Here is a 12,162-nt window from a genome sequence, read left to right on the forward strand (position 1 = left end):
AACAAACTGAGAGTTACTGGAGGGGTTGTGGGAGGGGGGATGGGCTAAATGGGTAAGGGACTTAAGGAATCTACTCCTGAAATCTTTGTTACACTATATGCTAATTTAGATGTAAATTTTAAAAAATAAAAAATAGTTTAAAAAATAACAAAAAATAAAAAAAAATAAACATTAAAAAAAAAACTTCAAGCAATAAATATCACAGAGTCCCCATTCTCTGAGCTCAACATTAGAAATCAATAATTAAACAAGTAATGAGAAAAAAAAATCCATACAAAAAGATACAATAAAAAGGGGGAAACCGAATAAAGGTCAATTAATATTGATTCATTTAAAAGATATAAAATTCACAAATTATCCAGCAAGAACAAAGAAAGAAGAAAATGAATGTACAATATTAGGAATGAAAATGAAATATAACCACTGAGGGACCAGGGATTTAAAAGCAATAAAAATAATTTTGAGCTTTATACCAATGAATTTCAGAACCTAAATTAAATGGAAGGCTTTTTGGAAAAAAGTATGAACTGTGACAATTGGCTCAAGAAACAATTTAAAACTATTAAAAATTAATTAATTTTAAAAAATAAACATCTTTCAAAAAAAAGAGAAAGCAGTACCATTAACGTAACTCTGGACAAGCTGGTGAATCAGCACAAACTGCTTCTTTTTTTTTTTCCAGAAATCTCTACACCCAACATGGGGCTCAAACTCGAGACCCTGAGATCAAGAGTCTCAGGCTCTTGTGACTGAGCCAGCCAGGTGCCCCATTATGCTATAGTTCTATAGGTTAATCAGACACATAGAACTCAGCTAAAATGAAGGCATCAACAGGGCAGCTTTCTTTTCTGGAAGCTCTGGGGGAGAATCCATTCTTGCCATTTCCAGCTTTCAGAGGCCTCCTGCATTCCTTAGCTTGTAGCCTCCTTCCTCCTCTGGTAGCACATCCTTCCCCCGGCTCTGCTTTCATTATCTCGTCTCTTCCTCTGACCTTCTTTCGCCTTCCTTTTATTCATTTAAGGAACTATCTAATTAAACATTAATTCCATCAGCAACCTTAGTTTCAGGTAAACTGATGTATTCAGAGGTTCTAGGGATTAGGACTTGGATATCTTCGGGGGAAGGTGACGATTCTGCCTACCGCAGGTAGTAAGCCTTATACCCAAAGAGAATATTCTCCAAGTCAATAGACTCTCCCTTATCTAGTTTTATGGTCTAGTCCCCTTGATTAAGAATCTTTAGGGGCGCCTGGGTGGCTCAGTCCGTGAAGTGTCCGATGTTGGCTCAGGTCATGATCTCGCGGTTTGTGAGTTCGAGCCCTGTGTCGGGCTCTGTGCTGACAGCTCGGAGCCTGGAGCCTGCTTCTGATTCTGTGTCTCCCTCTCTCTCTGCCCCTCCTCCACTCACGTTCTGTCTCTCTCTGCCTCTCAAAAATAAATAAACATTAAAAATTTTTTTTTTTTTTTAAAAGAATCTTTAAACTCTGGGACCTTAAGTGCTGACTGGTTCCCTAATACATGCTGGCCAGTTACTATTTTGGGCTACAGTCCCAGTGTTCCCTTATCAGGTCCCACATGGAGCCACAATGACATTTTGGGTTTCTGGCTATCCTTGTCAATCCTACTATGTGACCAGAGGTCCTTGAAATGTCTAGGAAATCATTAAAGTACGTGCTTGTAGCTGGGTCAAGCAGTCACTACGGATAATTTACTGACTTGGTAATTCCAAAAGAAAAGAGTCTGAAGGAGGCTGTGTTGTCTCCAGGTGTCTCCCCACACAGGAGAAGGGCTAATTCTTATTTATTTATTTATTTAAATATTTATTCATTTTTGAGAGACAGAGACAGAACGCTAACAGGGGTGGCGCGGAGAGAGAGGGAGACACAGACCCTGAGCCAGGCTCCAGGCTCCGGACCCTGAGCTCCAAGCTGTCAGCACAGAGCCTGACACGGAGCTTGAACTCATAAACCAGGAGATCATGATGTGAGCCGAAGTCAGGCTCTCCTATTTATTTACTTTTAATGTTTATTTGTTTATCTTGAGAGCGATAGTGAGAGTGTGAGCAGGGGAGGGCCAGAGAGAGGGGAGGGCCAGAGAAGGGGGGTGTAGAGGATCCCAAGCAGGCTCTATGCTGTCAGGGCAGAGCCCCACGTGGGGCTCAAACCCACAAACCATGAGATCATGACCTGAGCCGAAATCAAAAGCAGAATGCTTAACCGACGGAGCCACCCAGGTGCCCCTGTCTTGCTTTTATTTATTTATTTATTTATTTATTTATTTATTTATTTTTGAGAGAGAGAGACAGAGTGCAAGTGAGGGAGGGGCAGAGAGAGAGACAGACAGACAGACAGACAGAATCTGAAGCAGGCTCCAGGCTCCGAGCTGTCAGTACAGAGCTGAATGTGGGGCTTGAACTCACGAACCGTGAGCCGAAGTCTGAGACTTCGTCTGAGCCGAAGTCAGACGCTTAACCGACTGAGCCACCCAGGCGCCCCCAGGGAGGGGAGGGACACTTCTTCAGACTTTGAGGCATCAGGATTCTGCGGAGCCAAAATCTTGGTGAGGGGGGACCCACCCAGATGTATCAGTGACCCAGGTTTTCCCAGCCAGGGCCTTGACTTTAGTACCGTAAACCTGCCTCAGCTGCACATCGAATCGTCTTTGCAGCTCCCTACTTTGTATGAAATCCTGAGTCTAAAGCTTTGGCAGTTCATGTTCTTTCACTAACCCAGATGCAGGCTCCCCCAGAGGCCCTCTGGTCTTCGCACTGTTTCTAATTGCCCGGCAACTGTCCTCAACTTCTCACTGTCCTCTGCATTCGAGTGCAATCTCCTCCTCCTGTTCACTGATCACCCCCGCTTTCCAAACGCCTGGATCGGTGCTCCGGCCAGGCCATAGCCCTTGACCACACACACTCTCGGAGAGCTCCCGCCGGTGAAACTTTTAGCTGCCAGCCACCACTTTGTACTAGAAGCTATCTGTGTTCCACCTACCAACTGGTATGGAGTCGTCAATGCAGCTGGGTGGTACGTAATCTGATCTCCAAACCCCATCTTGACACCTGTTTTCTTGGACCCCTTACCTGTGGTATCGCCGCGCCAGTTGGGGCTGCCCAAAGCAGAAGCTAAGTATGAACCTACTGGGGTGAAATACCTGTGGAAGGAAATGGGGGGAAGCAGGGACAGGCAGTCCATCCTTGGCGATGGTTGCCATCAGAGGCTAGGCCCTGTACCGCCATCTTGCTCGGTCCTCAGCTGGGCCACCCTGAGAAGGACCTGGGGTTGTTACAAGCTGCCGGCTGCTAACAGTCGCACCCGAGGACTCCTTTCCTCGAGGGGGATCCCAGCTGGCGCCTTCCCGCCATCCCCCCCCTCCCCACCTTGGTCTACACCATCTGTGGGGTAGATCGAGTAGACAACTTTCAAGGAAATGTAAATTCCACTCCAGAGATGGAGTTTCTCAATTTAAACATGCTCCGATCACATCTTCTCCGAGACCGGCAGGAAGCATGGTCTTCTTACTGCCAGGAGCTCATAAGTTTGTTGGAGAGAGACACGGTTAAGGCGTTACATTTTCAGAGCCTATGGATTCCCAGTTCTCCGATCGTTCCTCATTAAAAAGTAATAAATTCCAACTTCAAAGGGAAGTACACATTCTCCCTTGGAACGACTCAGCCTGCAACAAGGAGAAACAATGTGTCAAGTCCTTGGGCCAACTTTTACTCTTCTGGGAAGAAAGTGAGATCTCTGGGGCCTGGCAGGAATCTGAAGGTCCAGGGCCTCCCTCCCCCTGGCTGGGGTGGCCTGGAGCCCCAGAATCTGGAATGGTGGTCTGGATCGACTTCCTGGTGACGTGCCTGGAAGAAGTTTCCGAGGAGGACGAGACCCCCCCCCCCCCCCCCCCCCCCGCACGAGTATTGCCGATTGTCACCCTCTACTACCAACACCTGTCCCCACAGGGCCCTGGGAAGTGGAGCTAGGAGATAAAGAGATTTATCCTGTGAGACCAGCTCTGGACGCCGATTAGCGTCCTTTCCCAGAAGGACACAGAGCCAGGGCGGGTGGCCAGGTGTTTTCACTTGTAATATAATAAGCATCTACGGGTGCCTGAGTGGCTCAGTCGGTTAAGTGTCCAACTTCGGCTCAGGTCAGGATCTCGAGGTTGGTGAGTTTGAGCCCCGCGTCGGGCTCTGTGCTGACAGCTCCGAGCCTGGAGCCTACTTGAGTTCTGTGTCTCCCTCTCTCTCTGTCCCTCCCCGGCTCTCTCTCTCTCTCTGTCTCTCTGTCTCTCTCAAAAATAAACATTAAAAAAAAAAATAAGCATCTAACTGAACCAGATTTAGGGCATGAATAGGAATTTTAAAATTGAAAGATTTGTGTTAGTGATAAAAACAAACGTGAATCTTAAATCTTCTGTATGTCTTGCATCGTATGATTGCTATCTTTAAATATTTGCTGCTTGGATGGCAAAGAAACTTAAGAATCGTCGAGTCTGGTCTCCCTTTTGCATGGTTGAGGACACTGAAAGTCAGGGAAGGAAAGAAACGTGGTCGCCATTCTCACATCAACCTTCTCTGCAGTCACCTCTTCCAGGAAGCCATGTGTGAGCTGCTACCCTGCCTGAGGGTCACACTCTACCTCTGAACTGTGGTCTCCAGTACAGCAGGGGCCCCAGTGGCCCCCACGGGCCTTAGCACAGAGCCAGGACCCATCAAGTGAGTGTTGAGTGACCGAAGATCAGAGACATCCTCAGGGTCAAGGCAGAGAACCGTGTCTCACACAGTAATTCAGAGCACAGGAGCATGATGAGAATCTCACGGCTGAGATGGGGGTACCAGGCAGGGAGGAAGGACAGTTGCAGGGAGAACCATTACAGACCATTATTTGTAGATTCCAGCATTTCGAATCCAGCTGGCAGCTGGGGTGCTATATACACAGTGGCAAAGACTAGAGTCCAGCCACCATCTCATCGAACGTCTGAATCCTTCATACCCTTCAAGGGACTGACATCTACGCATCACGGGCATCTGGAGGAGGTTCCGTGTTACGCGGGGTCTGGAAAGTGGCTGGCTGTCACCCAATGTTCGCGGAGAGGACGAACGCTGGCTTTAACAGACCGTTGGAGCTTCGCAAAGCTGAAGCACTGGCTACCTTTTCTGCCAGGGAGAGTAATTTTGAAGTCATCTCAAGGCGACGGGGGTTCTTTTCAATTATTTTCCAGTGCTCACCAGTGTCAGTTTGAAATCTATTGAGATACTTGGAGTAATGGCCTGGGGATGTTCGGTGCAGTATAAACATGAGACTGTTCCAGGTAGATAAGTCTCTCAAAGGACAGTACTCTTTTGGCTAAAGCTTCACAATCTTCACACCCCACCTATCGAGCTGGATTTTCTGGTGTTTTCCCCAAGAGTCTCTCTTCAACGTATTTTCCTGATGAGGAGACTTTTGTTAACTTTATTGTAACAAGGGCACTTTTGTTCAACTGTGCGAAACTACATTTCCAGAACGCACATCCCTCGGAATAGAAGTCTGCTATGTCATTAAACCAGCCTTCTTAAGCCGCACGTGCATCGTCCTCCCCAGAGGAGATTCTGACCTTACCCCATGGGAAATGCCTCTGTAAATCTTAAACGGCCCGATCACGAGAGCAGAACCCTGGACTCAATAATCTTCATCACAGAGTCCCAGAGAAATTTCAGTAGCCGTTGGCAGTTAACAGGCAGCATAACGAATGAGAGATGAGGAAGTCGGGGCTCAAATTCCAGTGCTGCTAGTATTTCAGTATGTGAACTTGGCTAACTCGCTTAGACTCTCCAGGCCCAAGTGTGATTTATAAAACCGGAATATTGACAACTATTTGGCTGATTTCTGAAACTTCTGTGAATGGAATTAGCCCTGAAGGTATGGGGGTGGGGTGGGGACTGAAAACATCAAGGGCAGGGGGAGGGCCAGGCTGACCAGTGCACTTGCCTACGCTTTTGCTTTGAGCTGCTTAGTTGCAGACTGTCTGGAAAGACATCCCTCCCTCCCTCTGCCCCTCCCCCCCCACCAACAGGGAGAAGGGCTTGGAAGGTGCAGTTGCCTCTTTGATACAAGGAACAGTCAATGACCATAAAGGTTATTGACTCAGTTTCCCCACGGCCTGTGACACACCTCCTGTACAGATGTCCCAACAATTCACGTCTCTGTGATTCTGATGCTTTGGTGAGACCTGGGGATAGCAGAATTGTCAATCGTATCGGTATTATTATAGCTACGTCCCTCCTCATGGATCTTACACGTAGTTATCCATTGACTTAAGTCACTGTACTCTTTCTGGATAAAAAAAGTTTCACACAACTTTAAGAAAAGAAGCCAAAGAATAAAAGGATAGAGGATGAAAAAGAAAATAGCTTAAAACTCTAGGGTAATTACTTTTAGGATCGAACATAGATTTGATAATGACCTCCACCTTCATTTCCTCTCTTTTTTCCTTTCTCCCTCTCTCTCTCCCTTTGTATATTCATTCAGTCAGACATTAAATCTGCAATATTGTTGATGACTTCCGCACCAAGCATTACTCAGGGAATACAGACACGAAGGACACATCATTCCTGCACATAAAGAACTCAGGGTACAATGGGGAAGTTGACAAGAAACTAGACTATCACCATGCTCCTTGAGAATTGCTTTAACATAGGTAATCTGGAGGCATTCTGGGGCCTCGTGATCCAGTCTATGGGATCACAGGGGAAGTATAAAAGGATGCACAGAAAAAAACAAAACAAAACAAAAACAACAACAAAAAAAAGACATACGGTGAGACCAAATCCTGAAGGATGAGTAACATTTGTGAGGCAAGAAGGTACATAAGTATTTTTAGGTAGAATGATCGGAGGGCACATCCGTAGGAGACTATGGGATGTTCTTGGCCTCTGCCCAAAGCTAGAACAATAGGTTATGAAAGGCACAGGGTCTGAGCAAATAAAATTCATTAATTAATCATGGAAAACACATCTTTCCTATCATCAAACTCTGACAATTTTTTTTCTCAGGTGTTATAAAGAGCATCTGGTAATATGATAAACCATGCTGTCAGGATCACTTCTGTCCCAGGCACAGACACAAATTTTACCTAATTATACCTCACAGTCCCTTCGAAGTCCCCAGGAGTGTGTGTCAGCTTTGACACAGGTGGCACAGCCTGCCAGAGAATACAGAAGCTTCACGAAAGAGAGATGCTTCTTTGGGGACTGATGCCATCTAGAAAGACACTCTGGAAAGATGCTCTAAATGTGAGCCTTGATTGATTTCCTAGGATTAAAATTTCTGCCAAAGAGGATTATGTAACTCTTGTTACTGGGTTTGCTGAGAGGTTGGCCTCACCCTCTGGTTTCGGGATGTTCGTGTTGTAGAACACCACAGGGGACAGCCCGGATTGGGCAAAATCAGTGCAGGAATGATTAGAGCAAATTCCGTCCCATGCCAGCAGCTCCGGGAGCATTTTGTCCTCTTGGGCCATTTTCCCTTCTGGATCTCAAGTCTAACTCAATGATCTGCTTTCACCAAGACTCACAGTTTACGTTGCCGGTATCATACCAGTTGGAGAGAATAGTTTTATCCTGGTTTTCAAAACGCTTATTTTCTCACATTTATTAAAAGAAAACATAGCTGCACATGCCTACAGACATAATGGGGTTGAAAATATAGGGAGTAAAATGTCATTGTCTGAATTTTGGCTCTACCTTTTTGAAACAGAACGATGTTGCCTAAGTTGCTTTTCTGTGTTCCTTTGTCTGTAATTTGGGGACGAGATTACCTACCTTATTTGTCTATTCTAATATTTAGAAAATAGGGTAAGACATGCAAGAGATTCAATCATGGCTTCCTGAGAGGTTCGATCATGGCTTCCTGTGATGGTTGGATGGCCAGTTTCAGTCTGTCTCTTAATTTGCTTATTTTGAACCCTCAGAATTTCTGGAACCAAACATTTGCTAAGAGGAAAGAGAAAAGAAGCATGACTACCAATTGGCAGTAGATGAATCCACGGTTTCCCTAGGAAGTCTCTGGATGTTCCGTGTGCCCAATAGGCCTTTCTGCAGCACAGTGCAAAGGGTGCTGGGCTGAGCGGGACCAGGGCCAGGGCTGGAGGTGACCTCAGGTGTCCCCATGCATAGCAGTTCAATCACTCAGGAGACATCCTATGGAAACAAGGAGAGGAATGCCGGGAGGTGTTGCAATGTTATTTCAGAGACTTCATCTGCTTAGTATTATAGTTCCCCTCAGTTAACCCTCAAAGGTTTTGGACTCTGTCTGGTGTGAAAATTTTTTCTGTTTAGAAAGAGTCCCGCTCATTGCTCATTACTTTAGCAGACTGCACATTAGGAGAACTTGTTTATCCTGCTAAGTGAGTCATCAATATCCTGCTCTATACTAAGTCATGCAATGGCAGATTTGGAAGGGAGCTCATCGCTCATCTAACTCAGCTCCCTCACTTTACGGATGGGGAAATGGAGGCCCGAAGGAGAGAGGAATTTGCACAGAATCACACCATCCTGGACCTGGGCCCTTCTCATGATCCCAAGTCCCATGTGCAACCTACTAAATGCAATAGGTGTCTGCAGCGTTCTGGAGGGACTAGGTGGAAAGGGACCCATGCTAAATACTATAGCATAGATACTAATGTTCTCAGGAACTATGGAAGAAATTTATATTTAAGAAGAGAAATATGGAACTTAGTGAGGGAGACACAAATGGGAAGTAACTCTATCAGTCAGTCTACATAAAAAACTATTTGTGCATTTATTCCCTGACCCCAGTGCTAGGCACTGGGTTATGGGAGAGAACAAGACAAATGTGGTCCCGGCCCTCACTAAATTTATGATCTAGTGAGCTCAAGAGCCTATGCCCCATAAATGGTTTTAAACTTGGTTACTTGAAGCCCTAGGGTCCCACAGAAATGACTCAAGGTCTACCATGTGGCTGCAAAGGAGAAAAAGTTGGACTCTCCATCGCTCCCTCCACTCACCCACCATGTGCTATTTTGTCTCTTTTGATACTGGGACTTCATGTAAGATTTCACTTGAAGACAAGATTCCTCTGCTTAATCCATTAAGGTGATCCACGCTGCCTCTTTTTATTATTCAGAAAATTTTCATTCCTAAGTGCAAAAACCCTACCCAGAATATTCTGACAACAGAAACAATACAATGTATTGGAAATCTTTGGATACATCAGGTTTTAGGTTCAGCCAGGTCAATAAGCTCAATAATAAGCTCTCTCTTCCTTTCTGTCTTTATTTCTCCATTCTGCTTATCTTTGGTTGGCTTCATTAGTCCTAATTGGCCTCCAACAGTGGTGATATGACTGTTGGCAGCCCAAGATTTATAACTTCCAGCAGAAGGAAACATCTTCTCTCCCTATATGTATATACCTAGCCCAGGGAAGAATATTATTGGTTCTGCTGGGGTCTCTTGCTTATCTCTGAACCAATCAGTGGAGCCAAGGGCATAAGGATACTCTTACTAACCAACCAGTGCTCAGGTGTCCACTCCAGTGGATAGAACTGGGCACTGTGATGGACAGTCTCGGCAGCATTAAAAAAAAATGGAAGAATAGTTTTATAAGAGAAAAAAAGAAGAAGGATGAGAATTTGCAGAGAGGAAGACCAAAGCTATGGTATCATAGTCTCTTATATTACTTCTTTCTCTTCAAATCGTTACAGTATCCCTTGATAACTTTTCACCTATTCTACTTATTCTTTTTTAATATTGACTAACTCTAAAAATGATTCCAGACATCTCAAAATAAAATATAGCAAAACTAGGACTCAAATCTTTGATTTCAAAGCAAAAGGCATAATGGAGTGACCATCACACTTTTCTTAGATGATGTTGCTGGGAGAAGACACAATTTTAGCTGTGAATTTCTAGCATTCCAGGTAGAAGGAGGAGGAGGAGGAGGGGAATGGAGAGGGGGAGGGGAGGGGGAGGGGGGAAGGGGACAAGAAGGAGGAGAAGAAGAAGAAGAAGAAGAAGAAGAAGAAGAAGAAGAAGAAGGAAGAAGAAGAAGAAGAAGAAGAAGAAGAAGAAGAAGAAGAAGAAGAAGAAAGAAGAAGAAGAAGAAGAAGAAAGAAGAAGAAGAAGAAGAAGAAGAAGAAGAAGAAGAAGAAGAAGAAGAAGAAGGAGGAGGAGGAGGAGGAGGAGGAGGAGAAGGAGAAGGTATGGGAGAAGGAGAAGGTGGAGGAGAAGGAGAAGGTGGGGGAGGAGGAAGAAGAGAAAGAGGAGGAAGACTGGGTGCACGATTTTCATTGTCTAATGTTAGAATCTAGTTGCCTGGAGGTAACTAGGTTTTTTCTAACACTGATATCTGCGTTGAGTTTGTCCCAGAAACCTTTGTCTCTGAGGCATTTGTGTAATTCGTGTCAGTTTGTTTGTTTGGCCAGTATTTAATCTTTCTAGCCAATCTCTACAGCCCAAATGGTTCTTTTCCTAACCTTTGTGGAAAGTAAACAGAGCCAACATCTTCTGAAGATGTGATTCAAATGAGAGTGGCACACTACTGAGGCCTGGAGAGTACAGAAGGTAACAAAACTGAGGGCCAACTGACCACTCCTGAAGTTTCTGGGGCACAGGAAGCACCGGCCACCACCATGCTCTCCTGAGAGGGGACTGTTTTCCTGCTGTCTCAGTAAGAATAGAGGACCCGTGAGAACTCACTGTAAATGAAGACAGCTTCTTCGAGAAAGTCACTACACAGGGGTCGTCAAAAAACTTGGATACCAACGGTGTTAATGCTCAGTGCATCACCGCTGCACTGTCATTTTGGGGACAAGAAGTGCGAAGAAGCAACCTCTCTATTTTCCAGGTAGGAGAATCCACACAAATTCCACATAAAGGCAAAAAGGGCTTGGTACTCTTAAAACATAATGCTCGTGAGAGCCAGGCACTGTAGCTTGTTTCTGGCTCTGTCCTTCTCTGCTATGAGCGACTGTCAAAATCTCTTTTTAGTTGGACTTTGTTCTCAAATTCTGTGTTCAAGGCACATCGTGGTTTAAATGACTGGTAAGATTTCTTTGGGTTCTAAATGTCCATATCCAGATCATATTTTTTAATAATACAAATTCTAGAAAATGATGCCTGTTTGGTTAAGTAAAAATACTGTTTTCCACATGTAGGTTCTGGAAGTCGGTCTTGTTAATTGGCAGTAAACTCTCATATTTCCAGCATATTCTTGGTTTTTTTCCTTCCTGTTTTTCTTAACAAAACTTACATTGCGCTGAAAAAGATCTTGAATGTCTATTGCTCTTACTAGTTTACTCTTTATGAACAGCCCTCTTCCGCCTACACAAATATGATGAAAGATTCGAAGTTTCTTTAAAGATCTTTCATCTCTGTAGCTTCTTATGACACGCACTTGGGTGTGTCAGTCCCCAAAGAGCCTTGTTCCACGCCGTCCTGCCTTGCATGAGGGCATCCCAAAGTCATGGTCAGCTTTCCCTGCCTCCAGTGAAAGGGCTAGAGATCTCAGCATAGGGACAACGCTTCACGTTGGGAAGCTGGTTCATTTACCTACGTGAGGGTGTGTGCGTGTGTTGAAAATAGGCAATAAAGGCTTCATCTAGAAATATTGAGATTCTCCTCCCGGTTCTGCCCATAAACTAAATATATACGAGTTGCTGATGCTGGTACGCCATTTTGCAGTTTGTAATACCCTTGCGTACATGTTATTTCACAAGATCTGCATAACTAACCCTGCACATCGACAGTATCCATCGTGTTTCCTAGATGAGGCAATGGAGGCCCAGATGGTTTAACTGAAGTGCCAAGACAACTAGTGGGGAAGGAGGGGCTCCAGGGCTGGAATCCAGCTCTCGCCAACCCGCTGCAAGAGTGTGGGCTAGCACTTTGTGGTCCTGGGACTCCATCTCCCTGCTGGGAAGCCAGGAATCCTAACCCCAGTCTACCTAATCCACAGGTATGAGTGTGTTCTGAGGAAATACAAATGCCATTCAGTTCTTACTGACTAAAATCCAAGTCTATTTCAATAGCTCAGCAACATGGTCAAATATCAAAGACCCGAATTTAGCAGCTCCTAAAGTCAAAACAAACCGAGCACCACACAAACCCAGCCTTCTCCTTGGAACAAGGTGGTAGTATTAAGCCCAGAGCCAGCCTAGGATCTAT

This window comes from Puma concolor, chromosome A3 (assembly GCF_028749965.1).
Source record: "Puma concolor isolate L17-30 chromosome A3, mPumCon1.1.hap2, whole genome shotgun sequence".
Lineage (NCBI taxonomy): Eukaryota > Metazoa > Chordata > Mammalia > Carnivora > Felidae > Puma > Puma concolor.